This window comes from Phyllostomus discolor, chromosome 4 (assembly GCF_004126475.2).
Source record: "Phyllostomus discolor isolate MPI-MPIP mPhyDis1 chromosome 4, mPhyDis1.pri.v3, whole genome shotgun sequence".
Classification (NCBI taxonomy): Eukaryota; Metazoa; Chordata; class Mammalia; order Chiroptera; family Phyllostomidae; genus Phyllostomus; species Phyllostomus discolor.
The window spans coordinates 108437635-108458930 of record NC_040906.2 but is presented as its reverse complement, the minus strand read 5'-3'; the positions used below and the strand labels follow the sequence as shown (position 1 = coordinate 108458930).

General features: G+C 43.4%; 1 pseudogene; it reads left to right on the top strand.

The window, feature by feature from the left end:
- The first annotated feature begins 14473 nt into the window (after nt 1–14473).
- LOC114494229 lies at nt 14474–15814 on the top strand (annotated as a pseudogene).
- The last annotated feature ends 5482 nt before the right edge of the window (nt 15815–21296 follow it).

The window sequence follows — 21296 nt, the reverse complement described above, 5'->3', positions numbered from 1 at the left end:
AATAGACTTCCAGGAAGTCTAGGAAGCCCAGAGAGTCCCAAAGAAGTTGGACCCAAGGAGGAACACACCAAGGCACATTATCATTACATTAGCCAAGATTAAAGATAAGGAGAGAATCTTAAAAGCAGCAAGAGGAGAGAGTTATCTACAAAGGAGTGTCCATAAGACTGTGAGCTGATTTCTCAAAACCCTGCAGGCAAGAAGCAACTGAAAAGAAGTATTGAAAGGCATGAAAGGTAAGGACCTACATCCAAGATTACTCTATCCAGCAAAGCTATCCTTTAGAATGGAAGGGCAGATAAAGTGCTTTCCAGATAAGGACAAGCTAAAGGCATTCATCATCACCAAGCCCTTATTATATGAAATGTTAAAGGGACTCGTTTGACAAAAAGAAGATCAAAACTATGAACAACAAAATGGTAACAAATTCACAACTATCAACAACTGAATCTAAAAAACAAATGAAGCAAACAAGCAAAACTGAAACAGAATCATAGACATGGAGATCATTTGGAGGGAGGGGGAGAATGGGGGAAACCGTGCAAGGATAGAGAAGTACAAATTGGTAGGTAAAAAATAGACAAGAGGAGGTTAAGAAGAGCGTAGGAAGTGGAGTAATCAAAGAACTTACAAGCATGACCCATGGACATGAACTAAGGGAGGGATTGCTGGAGGGAATGGGGGTACCAGGCAGAGGGCACAAAGGGGGAAAAACTGGAACAACTGTAATAGCATAATCAATTAAATATATTCTAGAAAACTTCCAATCGAGAACAGTTTACCTAGAAAAGTTATATTGAACTGAAAAAGTTTTCTAGAGAAGCAAACGCTAAAAGAGCTCATAACCACCAAACTGACCGTAGGAAAAACATTAAAGGGACTTCGTTCATGTGAAAAGTAAAGGCACTGAATAGTAAGAAGAAAACATACGAAAGTATAAATCTCACTGGTAAAGGTAAATATGTAGTAAGGTCAATGGATCAATCACTTTTAAAGTCAGTATAAAGGTTAAAAGACAAAACTAGTAATAATAATTATAATGACAATCATTAGTTAAGTGACACACAGGATAAAAAGGTGTAAAATGTTACATCAAAAACATGAAACATGGGGGAGGGACAGTAACATGTGGAGTTTTAGAATGCATTCACAGTTAAGTTGTCATTAACTTAAAGTAGACTATTATAAACATAATTTGCTGTATATAAGCATTATAATAAACACCTACTGTAGAGACACGGGAGATAAAGAGGCAGGAATCTAAGCATACAACTAAGGAAAGCCGTCAAAGCACAAAGGAAGAAACACCAAGGAATTACAAATAAACAATGAACCAGAAACAATGAGCCAGAAAACAATGAACAAAGTAGCAGTAAGTACACCTCTATCAGTAATCAACTTAAATGTAAAGGGACTACATTCTCCAGTCTGAAGAGCACTCTGACAGAGTGGCTGAATGGACAAAACAAGATCCCCTGACGTGCTGCCTGCGACAGACTCACGTCAGATGTAACGACACACAGACTGAAAAGGAGCAGAAGGAAAGATGTCCATGCAAATGAAAACCAGAAGAAATTGAAGTGGCTACACTCACAGCATACAAAGCAGACTTTAAAATAAAGATTGTGTTAAGAGACAAAAAGGGCATCACATCATGATAAGGTGGTCAAGCCAACCAGAGGACACAAGGTTTGTAGACATTTATGCACCCAGCATAGGAGCACCTGCATATATAAAGCAAACATCACACAGACCTAACGGGAGAAATAGACGGCAGGGCAATAATAGTGGAGAACCTTAATGCCCTGCTTTCACCAGTGGGTAGATCATGCCGACAGAAATCAATAAGAAAACTGGCTTTAAACAACACATTAGATCACATAGACTTAAAGGTACATGCAGAGCATTCCAACCAAAAGCAACAGAATAAACATGTTTCTCAAGTGTACATGGAACATTCTCCAGGATAATCACAAGTCAGGCCAAAACACAAATCTTAATAAATTTAAGATTGAAATTATGTCAAGCACTTTTTCATTAATGGTGCCAAACTAGAAATCAATTATAAGAAGAAAACTGAAAAATTTACAAATGTGTAGAGACTTAAAAACATGCTACTTAAGAATCAATGGATCAAAAAATATCAAAAGAGAAACTTAAAAATATCTTGAGACAAATGGAAATGGAAATACAACACACCAAAACTTATGAGATGCAGCAACAGCAGTTCTAAGAGGGAAGTGAGTGGCAATAAATGTCTGTATCAAGAAACAATAAATCTGAAAGTAAAACCTCACTTTATACCTCAAGTAACCACAGAAAAGGCCAAAGTTAGTGGAGAGAAGGAAACAACAAGGATCAGAGCAAAAATAAATGGAGTAGAAACTAAAAAGACAGTAGAAAAGCAATGAAATTAAAAGCTGTTCTTTTAAAAGATAAAATAAATAAACCTTCACCTAGACTCATCACAAAGAGAGGACTCAAACATATAAAATCCGGAATGAAAGTGAGTACATTACAACTGATACTACAGAAATACAAAGTGTAAGAGAACTACTATGAACAATAATATGCCCACAAATTGGTGAACTAGAAAGAATATATCAGTTTCTAGACACATAAAACCTACCCAGACTGAATCAGGAAGAAACAGAAAACTTGAACAGACCAATTACTAGTAAGGACATTGAGTCAGTAATCAAAAACCTCCCAAAAAACAAAAGTCCAGGACCAAGAATAACTGGTGAATTCTACCAAACATTCAAAGAAGAATTAATACCAATCCTGCTCAGACTACACCTAAAAATAAACAGGAGGGAACACTCCCAAACTCATGTGAGGAGGCCAGCATCACTCCGACATCAAAACCAGACGAGGATGCCACGAGAGAACAAAACTGCAGGCCAACATCCCTGAGGAACAGAGATGCAAAAATCATCCACAAAACACTGGCAACCCGAGTCCAAGCACACGCTCCCATCACCACACACCGTGGTGAAGGGGGACACGAGGGGTGGTTCAGACCCACAGTTCAGTCAGTGGGTACATCCCCTGAACAAAACCAGGGATAACCATCACATGATCATCTCAGTAGATGCAGGAAAACCACATGACAAAATTCACCATCATGGATGACAAAAACTCTCAAACAGGTGTGCACAGAGGGAACATACCTCAACACATTAAGGCCACATGTGAGCATCCCACAGCTAAAATCATACTCAATGATAAAAAGCTGGAAGATATTTCTTTAAATTCAGAAACAAGACAAGGATGTCCACTCTTGCCACTTTTATTCAAAATAATTTTGGAAGTCCTAGACAGAGCAACTAGTCAAGAAAATAAAAGGTATCAAAATTGGAAAGGAAAAAATAAAATGTCACATTTTCAGTTAACATGAGCTTATTATATGTAGAAAAAAAAAACCTAAAAAGCGCCATTTAAAAAAGCCTATTGGAACTAATGAACACTTTCAGTAAAACTGCAGGATACTAAATCAAACTACAATTTTTTGTGTGTTTCTATAAATTAATAACAAACTGCCAAAAAGAAATTATGAATAAAATACCGAGGAACAAATTTAACCAAAAAGGTTAAATTCCTGTGCACTGGAAACTATAAGATAGTGATGAACAAAATAAATAAATAGATATTCTATGTTCATAGAATGGAAGAATTAATATTGTTAAAATGTCTATACCACCCAAAGCAATGTACAGATTCAATGCAATCCCAATTAAAATCTAATGGTGCCCTGGCCAGCAACATCCCATACACCAAAACTTTGTGGGGTCAATCCCTGGTTGGAATGCATATAGGAGGCAACTGATTGATGTTTCTGTTTTGTTGGGAGCTGTCCCTCCTGGTTTCAGGGACTGTAGCCTTTTGTCCCACAGCTAGAGCTGAGTGAAAAGGCCGTGGGGACATGAGCCATTAAAGAGACAGGACATTACCTCCTGGCAGGACACAGCCCCTGACTCACTCACTTCCTCCTGCTTGGCCTGGCAGATGGCTAGTTAGTCCATGATGGGTAAGATCCCTCAAAGGAGGAGGGACAACCTAAGACAGGCACTGTTGCAAGGGGCCATCAGGGAAGGACTTAGAGGTCTTCAGAGAAGGGGCAGAAAGACCCTCACCCCTTGGTTTTGTCATAGCCTGAGTCCTCAGTCTTTCTGCAAAAGTCTCCTAGTCTCTTGGCTGCTTTGCTCTCTCTGCCTGACTCAGCCTGGGAACTCTGCCAAAGACCTTGTACTGAAACAGACCCCTCTGGCCAGAGAAAGAATATATATACATTGTTTCATCTGAGACCTGCTCTGCCCTGTTGCTATGAAACAGACACTTGAGCTAAAGCCAACCCCTGACCAGAGACAATCCCTAGGTTTCTTCAACTATTATCTGTACATGATGTCAGTTTTTCATGACTGCACCATTTTAGACACTGGTTGATGAGCTGTATGTACATACTATGTATCTCTGAGCTGAACCCAATAAAAATGCAAGCAAGAAGGTATTCAGGACCTTTTTCCTTTGAGGGACTGATCACCTTTCCTCCCCAAGCAAATCACACATTGGACATTTTTACTTCTCATCTGCAACAACCAGGGAGTTCTGCTGGCGGAGCCTCCCCCTCTCTCTCTCTCTCTCTCTCTCTCTCTCTCTCTCTCCCTCTCTCTCTCTCTCTCTCTCTCTCTCGTCAGTTTTTAAAAATCCATGGTATGTTTCACAGAAATAGAATAAATCATCCTAAAACTTGTATGGAACTACATAAAACCATAAATAGAAAAAAAATCACCTTGAGAAAGAGAACAAGCTAGAAGCATCACATGCCATGATTTCACACTATTGTAAAACTATAGTACCAAAACAGCATGGTATTAACAAAAATACAGACACATAAGTCAATGGAACAGAACAGGAGGCCCAGTTATAACCCACACATACACAGTCAATTAATTTATGAAAAAGGTGACAGAGTACATTACAATGGAGAAAGGACAGCCCTTTCAGTAAATGGTGTTGAAAAAAGTGAACTGCCACATGCAAAAAAAAAAAATGGAACTCAACTGCTATCTTACACCATACATGAAAATCAGCTAAAAATCATATGCAAATGTTAAAAAGTCTTTAACATAACACCTGAAACCATAACACCCCTAGAAGAGAAAACAGAGGGAAAGTTCCTTGATGTAAATCTTGACAATGATTTTTTGGATTTGACGCCAGAAGCAAAGGCAATCAAAGAAAAACAGGTGGGACTGCGTCAAACTCAATAGCTTCTGCACAGAAAAATGAAAATATTAACAAAATGAAAAGGCAGGCTAGCTAATAGTATATCTGATAATATCAAACACATATACAACTCAATAGAATAAATTCAATTTAAAAAATGGGAAGAGGATCTGAATAGTCTTTTTTTTTTCACAGATTACTTACAGATATACAGCAGGTACATGAAAAGACATTCAACGTCATTTATCTGCAGGGAAATCAAGTCAAAACCACAATGAGATACCACTTCATCCCTGTTAGAATGGCTGTTGGGAAAAAGACAAGAGATAATAAGCCCTAGCTGGTGTAGCTCAGTGGATAGATTGCTGGCCTGCAAACCAAAGGGTCACCAGTTCAATTCCCAGTCAGGGCACATGCCTGGGTTGTGGGCCAGGTCCCCAGTAGGGGGTTCGGAAGAGGCAACCATACACTGATGTTTCTCTCCTCTTTTTCCTTCCCTTCCTCTCTCTAAAAAAATACATAAATAATTTTTTTTAAAAGACAAGAGATAATAAGCATTAGTGAGGATGTGGAGAAAGGAATACTGTGCACTGTTTGTGGAAATGTAAATTAGTGCAGGAGCTATGAACAACAGTATGGTGGTTCCCAAAACACTATTAGAACTGCCCTGTGATCCAGCAATTCCACTGTTGGGTACTCACCCAGTGGAGATGAAATCATCGATCTCAGAAAGACACCTGCACCCCATGTCCATGGCAGCGTTACAGCGAAGCTTTGCTTCCCATGGTTTCAGCTACCTAATCAACCGTGGTCCAAAACATCAAATGCGGAATTCCAGAAATAAGCAATTCATAGTTTTGAACTGCACACCATTCTGAGCAGCGTGATTAGATCTGTTGCATCCCATTCTGTGGGTCATCCCTGTGTCCAGCATACCCTCCTGCCCATCAGTCACCTAGTACCATCAGGGTTATCACTGCTGTGCTACCACAGTGCCTGAGTTCAAGTAACCCTGACTTCACTTCATAATGGCCCCAAAGTGCAACAGTAGTTTAAATTTTATCATAGGTGTGTATATATAAGAAAAGGTGTGTCTAGGGATCAGTACTATCCACAGCTTCAGGCATCCACTGGGGATCTTCAAATGCTTCCCCTTACAAGTAAGCAGGGGCTACCATATTATAAGGAACGGGTCCACTTGGCAATGGCAAATGTAGTCCAGCCCTGTCAGAAAACTGGCAGGTGTGAGTCAGCACATGGGAGCCAGACCCACAGATCAGCTTTCCCATGGGGAACCAGGCTTGCATGTACCTAGGCTGCTTTGAGGCTTGCTTTTGCTAAAACTCCCTCACCCTGAAATGAAGCAGCAAATGTTTACTACACATCTTTAAAGTAACTTCCTAAAGTCTGTTCTAATTCTCCCAAAGATGAAGTGTAACCAGAGCAAATGCTCTTATCGTTCCCTTGCATTTGCAACATTTTTTCTTTGTTAATCTGTAGGAAGTAATCAACAACATCCTCTCCTTTGTTGTCTGTGAAAAGTAATCACCTAAAGCAAACCTGAGCATAAATAAATGAGAACCTTCTTTGATGTATGCTATTAGAAAGCAGTAAAAGCTTGTCCAGGTCAGGGTCGGGGCACTCTCTCACTCAGAGAGTGGCCATGCCGTCCCTTTTCTCCACAGGACTTCTGCAGTAGTCCATGTGAATTTGTTCGTTGCATCCACAACACCACACACCCTGCTGGATGAGTTCTCATCACTGTATGGCCAAGGGATAGATGCAACCTAAGTGTCCACTGGTGGATGAATGTATAAAGAAAATGTGATGTGTGTACATTTATGTATGAATTACAGATATCAGTATATACTTAGATGCAATGGAATATTATTCAGGCATGAAAAGAGGAAAGTCTTGCCATTACAACAACATGGATGGAGCCTGAGAGGATTATGCTAAATGAAATAAGTTAGACAAAGAAAGATGAATACTTATTCGTAGAATCTAAATAAATACATAGCCCTGGCTCATGTGGCTCAGTGGATCTAGTACCGGCCTTCGAAACCAAGGGCCACCAGGTCGATTCCCAGTCAGGACACATCCCTGGGTCTTCAGCCAGGTCCCCAGTAGGGGGTGCATGAGAGGCAACCACACATTGATGTTTCTCTCTTTCTCCTTCCCTTCCCCTTTATTTATCTTTATTTACTTAAAGATAAATGAATTCTTTTTAAAAAATCATTCAATTAATGCATAAATAAGTGAAACAACAAATCAATGTTTCTCTCTCTCTCCCCCCATCTCCCTCTCCCTCTGTCTCTGAAATCAATAAAAGAAAAAAAAAATTAAAAGAGAAGATATCAAGTGACTGAACAAGCTCTGCAGAACTTTTTTTTTTTTTTAGGGAGAGAAGGGAGGGGGAGACAGACAGACAGACATCAATGTGCGGTTGCTGGGGGTTATGGCCTGCAACCCAGGAATGTACCCTGGCTGGGAATCGAACCTGAGACACTTTGGTTCCCAGCCAGTGCTCAATCCACTGAGCTACACCAGCCAGGGCTAGAACTTTTTTAAATAACAAAATAAATTATTTAAAGGTGTCCATGTGTGAACAGAAGAGGAAGCAGCTATGATACGTTTTGAAGAAACCAATGAACAAAATGGAAAACAAAACCTAGGAGAGCAGCTAGTTTTATTAGTAGAATAAACAAGTTCAGCAAAGTTGGAGGACACCAGATCAATATACAGAAATCAGTTGTTCAGTTGTATTTCTCTACACTTAGCAATGACCAATACAAAAATGAAAATAAAATTAAGAAAGTAATTTCATTCACACAAGCATCAAAAAAGGATAAAATACTTAGGAGTAAATTAAACCAAAAAAATTTAAAAAGTACAGACTTACACACTGAAAACTACAAAACATAATTTAATCTTTTTAGGTTGTTATAGAAGTTACATTACATAGTCATGATTGATTAAATAATTGGTCATGGGTGATTAAACTCAATCTCCAGGCTCTCTCCCATCTCAGAAGGACAGAGGGGGCTGCAGTTTCAACCCTTCAATCAAGGTGGTTCCCCCAGCAAGCAGCTCCCCCACCCTTAGGGTCTTTCCAAAAGTCACCTCATTGACACAGTCTGGAGTGATTGAAATGGATTTGTTATGAATAACAAGATACTCCTTTTTAAAATCTGGGCAGACTCAAGATGGCAGCACAAGCAGACATGGCTCACCTCTTCACACAACCACATCAAAATTACAATGAAAATATAGAACAACCATCACTCAGAACCGACAGAAATCGAGTTGAATGGAAGTCTGACAACTATGGAATTAAAGAAACCACATCCATGCAGACTGGTAGGAGGGGTGCAGACACACAACAGGCTGATCCCTCACCCACGTGTGGTGGATAAAAATTTGGGAGGGAGATCTTGGGAGTGAGGGGTCCCAGTCCCACACCAGATCCCCCAGCCCAGGGTTCCAGAGCCAGAAAGATAAGTCCCCAACTTCCAGCTGCAAAAACCACCAGGGTCATAGGAGGAAACTGCTGGAGCCCAAAGCAGTTCCTCTTAAAGAACCCACACGCAGACTCACCTACTCAGACTCACTCCCTCTGAGCTCCAGCACCAGGTTAGCCGCTTGAAAGGCACCAGTGGTGTACAGGGAGAAACTGAAGTGTCTGGCATCAAGGGGAGCAGAGGCCATTATGCCTTTCCTAACTCTTCCCCGACCAGAGCCGGCAAGCTGGTGTCATTATCTGAGACTCCATCAACCAGCCTAACACTGTTTGACCACCTTGGAGATTCCCAGAGACTCCATCCATCCCAGCTTACAGGCCCACCCAGGCTGCTTTTCCACATAAATGACTGGTCTTGACTCATGCTTCCCAACTTCCTAAATCCTATCAAACAAGCAATGGCTGCCCTCAGTGAGCCTGGCACTAGCAGCAGCTAGCCTTGTTGCACAGCGTGGCTTTGCCTGGGACTCTCCAAGCCCAGCACAAGTAGCAGCCATCTCAGATTGCTGTACAGCTCAGGAAGGGCAGCCCAGGCAAAACAAAGTGGGGGCTGACCTTGGCCTGTACCATCCAGGAAACCCCAGGTCCACTGCACCCGTTGGAGCCCTATAGATCATGTCAGAGCACCACCACCCTGCTCCTGCACAGCTGATCCTCCACAGAGGGCAGATGTTGGTGGTCAGTGGTCACAGCCAGCCCTTGCAGCTGACTGGCCTAGATAAATCCTTCCCATTGACCTGCCAACAGCAGCCAAGGCTCAACTGTAAGAGGAGGGTGTACTCAGCCCACAGGAAGGGCTCATCTCAAGTACCCAGCTTGGGTGATAGGGCAGGCTGTGCCATTGGATCCTACAGGACACCTACTACATTAGGCCACTCTACCAAGACACAGAGTCAAAGCAGCTCCATCTAATACATAAAAACAAACACAGGGAAGCTGCCAAAATGAGGAGACTAAGAAACATGGCCCAAATCAAAGAGCAAATCAAGACTCCAGAAAAAGAGTTAATGAAATGATGATAAGCAATCTATCAGATACAAAGTTCCAAACACTGGTTATAAGGATGTTCAAGAAATTTAGTGAAGACTTCAGCAGCATAAAAAACACCCTGTCAGAAATGAAGGATACACTAATTGAAATAAACAACAATTTACAGGGAAACAACAATAGAATGGATGAGGCCAAGAATCAAATCAATGATTTGGAACATCAGGTAGCAAAAAACAACCAATCAGGAAAAAGGGAAGAGGGAGGGAGGTGGGTTTGGCTGGGGTGGCGTGGGAGTGGTGGGGAGAAAGTGCAGACGACTGCAACTGAACAACAATGAAGTAATTAAACACACACACACACACACACACACACACACACACCAGGGTGCCGCAGGGCCATCCGCTCTCAGAGGGTGTAGGCAAGAACCCATCCCCTGACCCTCTCCTGGCTTCTGGTGCTCCCGGCAATCCTTGTCTTGTAGACACATCGCTCCGATCTCTGGCTCTGCCAGAGCACAGGCTCTCCCTGAGCGACTGTCTTCACACGACCGTTCCCTCTCCTCACGAGAACACCAGTCACATTGCAACACAGGAATAGACTAACCCCAACAACCTCATTGTAACTTGACTGCATCTGCAAAACCCTCTCTCTAACTGAGCTCCCAGTCCGAGGTACTGGGGGCTAGGACATCAATATCTTTGGGGGAAACACAGTCCAAACCATACCACCCCCAAATCCAAAAAGACCTACAAAGCATCAGGCCTCATATTTAGTCATAGGTAGTACAAGGTATAACATACACCTTTAAAGAAATTACTAATTTGCTCAAATCACTGGATCCCCCTAATTTTACTGAGATGGCAAGTGCCTACATTTATGGGCCATTCCCACCCAATGGAGTGTTTGCCTTACTAAGGAATTGAAAGTGCTTACTGCGACCTGCTCCTTAGATCCAATCAGAGTAACGTCATCAGCAAAGTACATGTTCTGTGAGACAGGAGAAGGACCGAAACCTCCGCAGACCAGATCACGAGAGAGTCCGAGGATGGGCAGAGCCTGCAGTCAGGGCTGTGCAGAGGTACTGCGCACGGTGAAAGCACACGCATACTGGCGACACCGAACTTGCAAGTCATCACAGAGAGGAAAATCGTTTGCCAGATCAATGTAGCAGCGGGACCAAGGGCTACGCTCATTTGCTCCAATAAAGAGATCTCGTCTGCAACAGATTATGTTTACAATGAATTACAGAAATTCCCTAAAAGCCATTGCCTTTTGCAGAAGCCAACAGGTGAGATAAATGGGGGTGTCACAGGTATCCTGAGGGTACAGCATCCCTTTCAGTTCCTATCCAGATGGGAGGGGAAGTTCTGGGCTCCTTCCTGTGGTCCCTCACACAATAATAGCCTTATTCAGTGTTCCCCTGAGCCAATGAGAGGATTCAGCCACCAGCCAAGCATTCGTTGAGGAACTCAGGAAGTAACCACAGGATGGGTCTGTGATCCCACTGGCTAAACTTTAGCTAAAATTCCATTTATCATCTGGCCAGTGTAAGCCCCTACTGGCTTTTTTGATTACCAGGAATTAATGACAAATCATGACAGTATCTAGTAATCTCCAAAAATTCTGAGAATGCCCTTTCCCTCGAGACACAGTTACCTGAGTAAGTGGTGCAGGGTCCCTTGAGAGAAGCTTTGGGAAAGATTTATACTGTGTGCTTATGAGATGTTGCAATGTCCTGTTCAAGAGGACCCTGGCCTCAGTTCAGGCCACCTACCTATTTTATTCCTAGGGACACCCCAGGCCATCAGCCACCCACAAAACCTGTGCATCAAACATTCCGATCACCATCCTCTGACGCCCATTGAAACTCTGGGCACTAAATGCTGCCACTTGGCCTCTCCTGTCTCAGGACTCCAGCGAGCACCCCAGGGGTGGGTCTCCCCGGCTGCTCCTGAGCTGTGGGAAATGGCCAGCAGGAGCTCGTCAGGGGCACTGGTACCCCTCTTGATGTCGTATTTCTAATGCCCCGTGTTAGGTGCATCCTCTGGGAATGCAATAAGGAAGGGATGTGCAGGTCACATGCGACAAATCCACTTCACGTTTCTTCCTTTGTGTGCTTTTGGATTCCTTCTACGTCATTCCAGGGATTCCTAGCACCTCGCCTTCACCCGCTGGAGCTCATCACTGAGTCCAAGTTACAGTCAATCAGCAAACTGCTGCCTCCTCTCCCAGCGGCACACGCCAACGGGCAGAGCGGGACTGCAGGGTTAACAGCTGGAAGGCCCTCCCCTCCACCTTTTGCAGTGCGACTTCACAGCCACTCTCTCTGAAAGGCGGGGTCTGTTTCTCCCTCGTGTCCAGGTTGGCCTGTGATGTGCTCTGACCAACAGATTATGGCAGACATGATTTTGTGGGTGTCCTGAGCCTGGGGCCCCAAAGGCCTTACAGCTTCCCCCCTCCCTTTCGTGCTGCCCCCAGACTGTCAGGGGAAGGAGCCGGGGTGGACCTCCTGGAGGACGAGAGGCCGCGTGCAGACAGTCCCAACTGGTGGCCAGCACCGACAGGCCCGCTATCTTGGGTCATCCATCCAGCCCAGACAAGCCACCAGACGACTGCCACCACACGGATGATCCCAGGGGAGACCAGTAGAAGAATCACTGAATTGAGCCGAGCCAAATCCCCAAGCCACAGAATCATGAAAAAATAAAACGGTTGTTGTTTCATGCCACTGAGCTATGGCAGCAGCAGAACACTGGGGCACTCTGGGGGATCCCCATTTGGAGCACATAGAGGAGGCAACCATTCGATGTCTATCACATCTCTCTCTCTCTCTCTCTCCCCCCGAGCCCTCCTTCACTCCCTCCCTCCTTTCCTCTCTCTCTTAAAGCAATGAAAAACTGTCCTCAAGTGAGGATTAAAAAAAAGATTTATGGCTGGGCTGGTGTTACAGAGAAGGGTAGTGAGTCAGGTGCTAAACTCTTCAAAGAATGAGGAGGGCTCAGTGCCCAGACGTCTGCAACAAAAGTATTGTTAAATAGCATGAGATTTAACCCTGACTGGTGTGGCTCAGTGGGTTGAGTGCCGACCTGGGAACCAAAGGGTCACTGGTTCTATTCCCAGTCAGGGCACATGCCTGGGTTGACAGCCAGGTCCCTCGTAGGGGGGCACATGAGAAACAGCCACACATTGATATTTCTCTCCCTCTCTTTCTTCTTCCCTTCCCCTCTCTCTAAAAATAAATTAAAATATTTTTAAATAGCATAATATTTAAAGCTGGGAGTGAATCTGGGGAGAAGAGTGAAAGGTCATGTACTGGAAGTGGAGGAAAAACATCACCAACCCCACCTTTGGCCCAGGGGCAGGAGGTGGGAGGGAGAGAACTCATCTACCATTGGAGCTTGTAGTGGAGGGAGCAGGGTCCTCAGGGAGAGGCAGTTTCCAGAAGAGCTGAGGCTGAAGGACTCTTCATAGAAGACAGATCCCAGGGTCCCTCCCAGCCCTGAGTCAAGGGGGTTCCTCAGAGAGTTTCAGGAGTTAGGGGGTGGGAGATGGCCTGAGCACAGGGGGAGGGGGGCAGATGGGGATCAGATGCAGGGAGAAAGCTGCCTGGAGGTAAGCAGGGACAGAGGGTGTAACGAGATTAGTCCTGGTATCCACCGCAGAGCTGTGGTGAGGCTGCATGCCGGCGAGGCCGGCAGGGGGAAAAGCGGGTGCAGAGAAGTGCATGCAGACACACAATGCAGAAACAGCCCTGTGTGTGCGGGGTGGGGGTGTCTTGTCAGATCGGTAATCCAGGTGCCCCACTCTTCAAATCTGGCCAAGGACATGGGGACAATAGGCGTGTCCAGAACTCAGACTCCTGACAACACCTTTCCAAGAATTATTTTTTTCTTTAAAGTCAGCGACTCAATACCAGAAGAACCAATCTGCTTAGAAAGTGGGCAGATCCCTGGCCGCGTGGCTCAGTTGGAGCGTCATCCCAGACACCAAAAGGTTGACTGCAGGTTTGACCCCGGGCCAGGATGCACACCCAGGGTGTGGGTTCAGTCCCCAGTTGGGGCGTGTATGGGAGGCAACCAATCAATGCTTCTCTCTTATTATATTGCTGTTTCTCCCTCTCCTCCCATCTTATCTCTCTAAACTCAATAAATATATCATTGGGTGAGAATTAAAATATAATAATAATAAAATAAAAAGTGGGCAGAGGACCTGATAGACACTACTCCAAAGAGGACATACAGATGGCCTACAGACATATGAAAAAATGCTCAATATTACTAACCATCAGGGAAATTAAAGTTAAAACTACAGTGAGCACCTGTCAGAATGGCTATTTTCTTTTTTATTCAAGGTTTTATTTCTTTATTTTTAGAGAGAGGGGACAGGAGGGAGAAAGAGAGGGAGAGAAACTCCCTCACATGCAGAGCAAGAGATACCTTAATTGTTTGCCTCTCACACACCCACAACAGGGTACCTGGCTCACAACCCAAACATGTGCCCTGACTGCGGATCAAACAAGGGACCTTTTGATTGGCAGGCCAGCACTCTGTCCACTGAGGCACACCTGCCGGGGCAGAATGGCTATTTTCAATAAACCAACAAACAACAGGTGTTGGTGAGGATGTGGAGGAAAGGGAACCCTCATGCACCGTTGGTGGGAATGAAGACTTGTGTAAACACTGTGGGGAAACAGTATAGAGGTTTTTCCAAAAATTAAAAATGGATCTTTACACACGTTAGTCAAGCTGGTGGCGCTGGGGAGGCTAGTAGCTGCAGTCACTGTTAGTGATTTTGTGACCCGAGTCTGCTGGACCGGGGCCTGAAAGACAGCCACAATGGCCGAAAATGGTGATGAAAAAATGGCTGCTCTGGAGGCTAAAATCTGTCATCAAATTGAGTATTATTTTGGTGACTTAAATTTGCCACGGGACAAATTTTTAAAGGAACAGATCAAACTGGATGAAGGCTGGGTACCTTTGGAGATAATGATAAAATTCAATAGGTTAAACCATCTAACAACAGACTTTAATGTAATAGTAGAAGTATTGAGCAAATCAAAGGCAGAATTCATGGAGATAAGTGAAGATAAAACCAAAATCAGAAGATCTCCAAACAAACCCCTCCCTGAAGTGACTGATGAGTATAAAAATGATTGTAAAAAACAGATCTGTTTATATTAAAGGCTTCCCTACTGATACAACCCTTGATGACATTAAAGAATGGTTAGAAGATAAAGGTCAAGTACTAAATATTCAGATGAGAAGAACATTGCACAAAGCATTTAAGGGATCAATATTTGCTGTGTTCGATAGCATTGAGTCTGCTAAAAAGTTTGTGGAGACCCTTGGACAAAAGTACAAAGACACAGATCTACTTATACTTTTCAAGGAAGATTACTTTGCAAAAAAAAATTGAAGAAAGAAAGCAAAATAAAATGGAAGCTAAATTATGAGCTAAACAAGAGCAAGAAGAAAAACAATAGTTAGCAGAAAATGCCGAAATTAAATCTCTAGAAGAAAAAATCGGCTGCTTGCTGAAATTCTCGGGGGACCTAGATGATCAGACCTGTAGAGAAGATTTGCACATCCTTTTCTCAAATCATGGTGAAATAAAATGGATAGACTTTGTCAGAGGATCAAAAGAGGGAATAATTCTATTTAAAGAAAAAGCTAAGGAAGCACTGGATAAAGCCAAAGATGCAAATAATGGTAACCTACAACTAAGGAACAAAGAAGTGACATGGGAAGTACTAGATGGAGATGTGGAGAAAGAAGCATTGAAGAAAATCATAGATGATCAGCAAGAATCCCTAAACACATGGAAGTCAAAAGGTCGCAGATTTAAAGGAAAAGGAAAGGGAAATAAAGCTGCCCAGACTGGGTCTGCTAAAGGAAAAGAACAGTTTCAGGGCAAGAAGACTAAATTTGATAGTGATGAGGAACGTGATGAAAATGGTGCATCTGGGCCAGGAAAAAGAGCGAGAGAAGAAACAGACAAAGAAGAACCTGTAGCAAAACAGCAGAAAACAGAAAATGGTGCCGGAGACCAGTAGTTTAGTAAAAAACTTTTTATCATTTAATTAGGTTTTCAGCTGCTTTTGTCTTCGGAGGCTTTAAAAAAAGAAAACCATATTAGGTCCACTTCAATGTCCACCTGTAAAAAGGAAAATTTTTTGTTGTTTAGCTTGTCTCTTTTTTTTTGTTATCCAAATGAGGATATTTTTGATGTATAGTTCTATGTTATTTCAGATAACTCAAATATCAGAAGAAAGATTCTTATACTAAACTGCCTTTTTAATAAGAGAATGTATTAGTACAAACTAATAAAATATACTATATAAAAAGAAAAAAAATTAAAAATGGAACTGCCTCATGACCCAGAGATTCCACTTCTGGGAATACATCCAAAGAAACCCAAACTACTAATTAGAAAGACTATATGTTGCCTCTGTGTTTATTGTAGCGTTATTTACAATAGTCAAGCTATGGAAGCAGCCCAAGTGCCCATCCACTGACAAGTGGAAAAAGGATAAAGAAGAAGTGGTACATACATACGATGGAATATTGCTTGGCCACAACAGAGAATGAAATGTTACCATTTGCAAAAAAAGGGTGGACCTAGAGAACAGTATGCTAAGTAAAATAAGTCAGACAGAGAAAGACAAATACCATATGGTATCACCCTTATATGTGGAATCTAAAAAGCAAGATAAATGAATAAGGAAAATAGAAACAGACTCATAGATACAGAGAACAGACTGATGGTTGCCAGAGGGGACAGGACTTGGGGGGCTGGGTGGAAAATGTGAAGGGATTAAGAAGCACAAACTGGGAGTTACAGAACAGTCACAGGGATGTGAAGTAGAGCGTAGGGAACACGGTCACTAATACTGTGATAACTCGGTGCGGTGCAGGTGGGCACTTGGTAAAGTACACGATTGTCTGACCACTGTGCCACGCACCTGAAACTAATCAAAATAATATCGAATGTACACTGCAAGTGAAAAGCAAAATTTTTAAAAACCTTAGTGAAAGAGAAGAAAGCACAAGAACAGATCCCCATATAGATTTGATTTGATACACAGGGTCCGGCAGAAGGAAGGCCTGCTTGAGCTGGTGGGGAGGGTGATTCTATGGGTGTAATAATTTATAGTTCTAATTTGAACATTTCACCTAGAATGTCATATGGTGTGCTCGAGTGTGATACTGTTATGGTACAGAATGACATGCTTAGGATTTTGTAATAAAAAGGGGTACTATTTGTGCCAGACCCTGTGTAATAATGGCAGAATTTCTATTTGATTGGGAAAAAAAAGTGGTATCACACTTAATAAGTGATGCCGACTCAGCCGGGAAGAAAATGAGGTGGAGCCCTACCTGGCACCTCAGCCAAATAAAAAGTGTCAGATGATTTAAACACACAAATGTAAACAATACTCAGAATATATAAAATGTATCTTCTGAAAGACCTTTTAACCCAGACCAGAAACCTAGAAGCTCTAAGAGAAAAGCTAGCACATTTAATGATATAAAAATTATAAATTGTTTATGACAAAAGATAACTTACCAAAGTCAAAAGGGAATCAATAGAATAAGAAACCATTTTAAATCAATGTGAGAGCCAACTTAATATCTACATGGAACAAAGAGCTCCCACAAACTGGTAAGAAAGAGAAATAATCCACTGCAAAAAGGGAAAGGACAGGAAGAGTTCACGGAAGAGTAAATCCAGGGGTCCGACGAGCGCGCGAAAAAGTGCTCAGTCCCACGAGTTGCCGGGGAAAGTAAATTACAGTGGTCGTGCGCTATCACAGCACCACATATCAGCCAACAACAGACACCGATGATCTCTACTGGCCACAGAGATATGGGGAAAATGACTCTATTCTCGTTCATTGCTGCTGAAAATGTGTTTTCTTACAGCCTTTTTGGAAAACAATCTGGAAATGTCTATTAAAATTGAAATACACACACTTTTTAAAAAGATTTTACTTATTTACTTTCAGAGAGAGGGGAAGGAGGGAGAAAAAGAGAGAGAGAAACATCCGTGTGTGAGAGATTTCTTGCTCCCAGCTGGGACCTGGCCCACAGCCCAGGCACATACCCTGACTGGGAATCCAACTGGTGACCTTTTCGTTCACAGGCGGGACCTCAATCCACTGAGCCACACCAGCCACGGTGAAACACACACACTCTTTAACCTAGCAATCCATGCCTGGGAATCACCTCCTTTTGTACCAGAATATTTATTGTACCATTAGTCCAGTGATGACAACAAAACAAGACAAAACTGAAAAACAAGGCACGTTTAATGGGCAATGAGTGAACAAATGGTGGCGCATCCCGTCGTGGAATATTATACAGCCATGAAAAGGGTGGCTCAGAGCTATGCTAATTGATACAAATGGTTAAGTTAAAGAAGCAAATAGAATAGATGTACACATAACACTCACTTTTTACATAAAAACGGTAGCAAAAATAAATTCAGTGTTCTGTGTGTGAGTCTATCAATAGGTAGGAAATCTGGAAAGCCACACACTGGAGTGTTAGCATTTGCTTTCTGAGGAAGAAATGTCAAAATGCATAAGTAAGGAAAATTTTTGAAAGGAAAAACAGGCATCTAGGAAACTAGCCATTTGTACCCACTTGGTAGCCAGCACACACGGGTGCCTACAGTGCGCACAGGGGCCACACAGAGACAGGCGCTGACGCTGGGTGGGGAGTGGTTTCCCAGGGCAGGGGGTTTCAGGCAGTTTTAATTTCTTTTTCTCTTCAGTGTGCTTCAATTTCTACAATGGTCAATATTATCTTTTTTCATCTTGGGACAATGTTGTGAGGCGGGTAGGGTCAGCCCGTCTGAAAGAGGAAGGGGGCGGGGCCTGGAAACACTGAGGCCTCCCCACCCCGGGCTCCCTCCACCCCGGGCTCCCTCCAGCTTCTCTCCCGCTCCTTTCAACCACTCAGCGCAGTTACTGAGCAGCTAGTTAGAGGCGTGGGCAGCCGGAAAAGAGGAAGGAATGACAGGAGCCTCAAATCTGCAGAGAAGGCAGGTAGGACAAAGACTGGAATTATCCCCACAATTTAGGGACAACAAAGTCCAAAGACCTGAGTGGAGCAGCCGTAGTGGTGTTGGGGCGTCTGAGGTTGTCCTGCAGATAGTGGGGGAGCTGTGTGTTGGTGTGTTTGTGTGGGGGGCGGGGGGGGGGGGTTGTGGGGGCGGGGACTTGGAAAGCAGAGCCTGACTGGTAGAGGGGAAGGGTGCGGGGGAGGGGAAAGATGGGTTGAATTAGATATCAATTTAAAACTGTGTAAGTGGCTACATGATGTTTCAGATTTATTTAAAGGCGTATACAAGCATAAAAAGGTGGAATCACAGGCGTAGACAATCCCTTCTGAAAGCGTGGCTGTGAATGGGAGAAGTTGATGATGGCAGGACCTTGAGGGGATTAGGAGGTTTCCTCCAAGACAGAGACTTGAGCATGTTCTTTGCCTGATGGGACCGGCCAGTGGGAGGGGAGGGACCTGGAGGGGGCTGAACAGGGGTCAGAGCAGGGTGCCAGGGAGGTCCATGTTCCGGAGCCTGGCTGCATCAGAATCACCTGGGCAGCTTTCTCCATATTCACACTGGCCCACCCCAGGACTGCTCACTCAGACTTTCCAAAGGTTGAGCCAAAGAATCTGGACTTCAAATAATCCCTTTGAATAGCATTAAAATATACAGCAAACATCTAGGGTCAAATCCAATAAGGGATATGCAAAAAGCATAGAAAAATTTTAATCAACTGAGTCAGTGTACATGTGTGAGTATACACATGAGCACACACACCCACACGCCGTGTCAAGGGCTGGGAGATAAACTTCCAGGGTAAGAGCTCCCAGTCAAAGAGAACAAGTGCTGGAGATCTGACGAAAAGCGTGGTAATTATAGCTAACAGTCCTGAGTTACACACTTGGAATTTGCCAGGAGAGTAGATCTTAAATGTTCTCCCCACACGAAAGAATCAGTGATCCTGTGACAGGAGGGTGGTGTTAGCTAATGTTATGATGGCAACGAGTTTGCAACATATAAATGCGTCAAATCAATGCATTGTATACCTTGAAGTTATACAATGTGTCAATTATATGTCAATGAAACTGGAAAAAATAAATTACTTTAGGTGCCCCATCCTCTATGTTGTCTTCTTAAAATATGCATCTCTTCCAGAAAAAATAATAAAAAGATTAGAAGACTCAATGTTGAATGATTTATTAATTTATAAATTCAATACAATCAAATAAAAAATCTCTAGGTTTTTTGTTTGTTTGTTTGTTAGAATGTGATAGGTTGATTCTAAAATACATCTGGAGCCTTGGCCAGTGTGGCTCAGTTGGTTGGAGCATAGTCCTGCAGATCGAAGGCTTTCAGGTTCAATTCTGGGACAGGACACACACCCAGGCTTTGGGTTCCATCTCTGGTTCGGGTGCTTACAAGAAGGCAACCAATCGATGTCTCTCATCTCTTATGTCTGTGTAAAATACATGGATAGGAAAGGGCCAAGAATAGCATCCTAAAAAAGAACATGGAAAGATTGCTTTCCTAGATGTCAAGACTTGTTGTAAAAATCCAGTGATGCGGAGAGGGAGGTGTTGTGCAGGGAGAGACACACTTGGGTGGTGACCCAGGTGGCACCGAAGACACAGGGAACATGAGCCTTTTTAGGAAACAGATCAAGTGTTCACAAGGAGAAAAAATGAAACTTGACCCTCACCTCACATCCAAAACAAAGAAATTCCAGGTGGGCTGTCAACCTGGGCCGGGCGGGGTGGGGGGAGGAAAGAACAATAAAGATCCTGAAAGGTGATAGAAAGTGAAAGAGAAGATTCAGGATGAAAACCTCAGGGTGGTGATTTCTTTTCATGACACAAAAGCACCAACCTTAAATGAAAAGTCTGACAGACTTGGTTTCATTAAGATTAATACATAATTCCATTTCTACAACATTCTAAAACGGCAAAGGTATGCCTTAGTGTTGAGGGACACACACTCAGGCTGAAAATGACGGAGGGAGGCAAGGACCAGATTGTCCCGAACAGGGAGGCGGGGCTGACGATGTCCTAATTCTTGACCTTGCTGAGGTCCCATGGGAGGTGGCTCTATAATAATGCATTGACTTGTACATTTATACTGGGTGCAGTTTTCTGTACCTGTATTATCCTTCACATAAAGGTTTTAAGAAGAAAATCTTCCCACGTGATCAGGGGCCCCACATGTGGGGACCCCTGATCCTGGCTGGAGTGACGCTGTAATGTCAGGTCTGTTTCAGGTGATAGACTCCAACCCTGACTCATGGATGCCACACAGCGACTCACACACGAAGAACCCAGGCCAGTTTCAGAGAAGGCCATCAGGAACCTCCTGCCTTTGCACAGCTCCTCGCACTACCCTGGAGGCTCTCCTGCCCAGGATGGCCCCCCGCAGGTCCAGACTGTGATGTCCTGTCAGCTGAGGCAACAAGGGACTGTCCCTTCTCTGGAGTCTCAGCAACAGTCCCAGCTTCGCTGTCCCTGGGCTGACCATC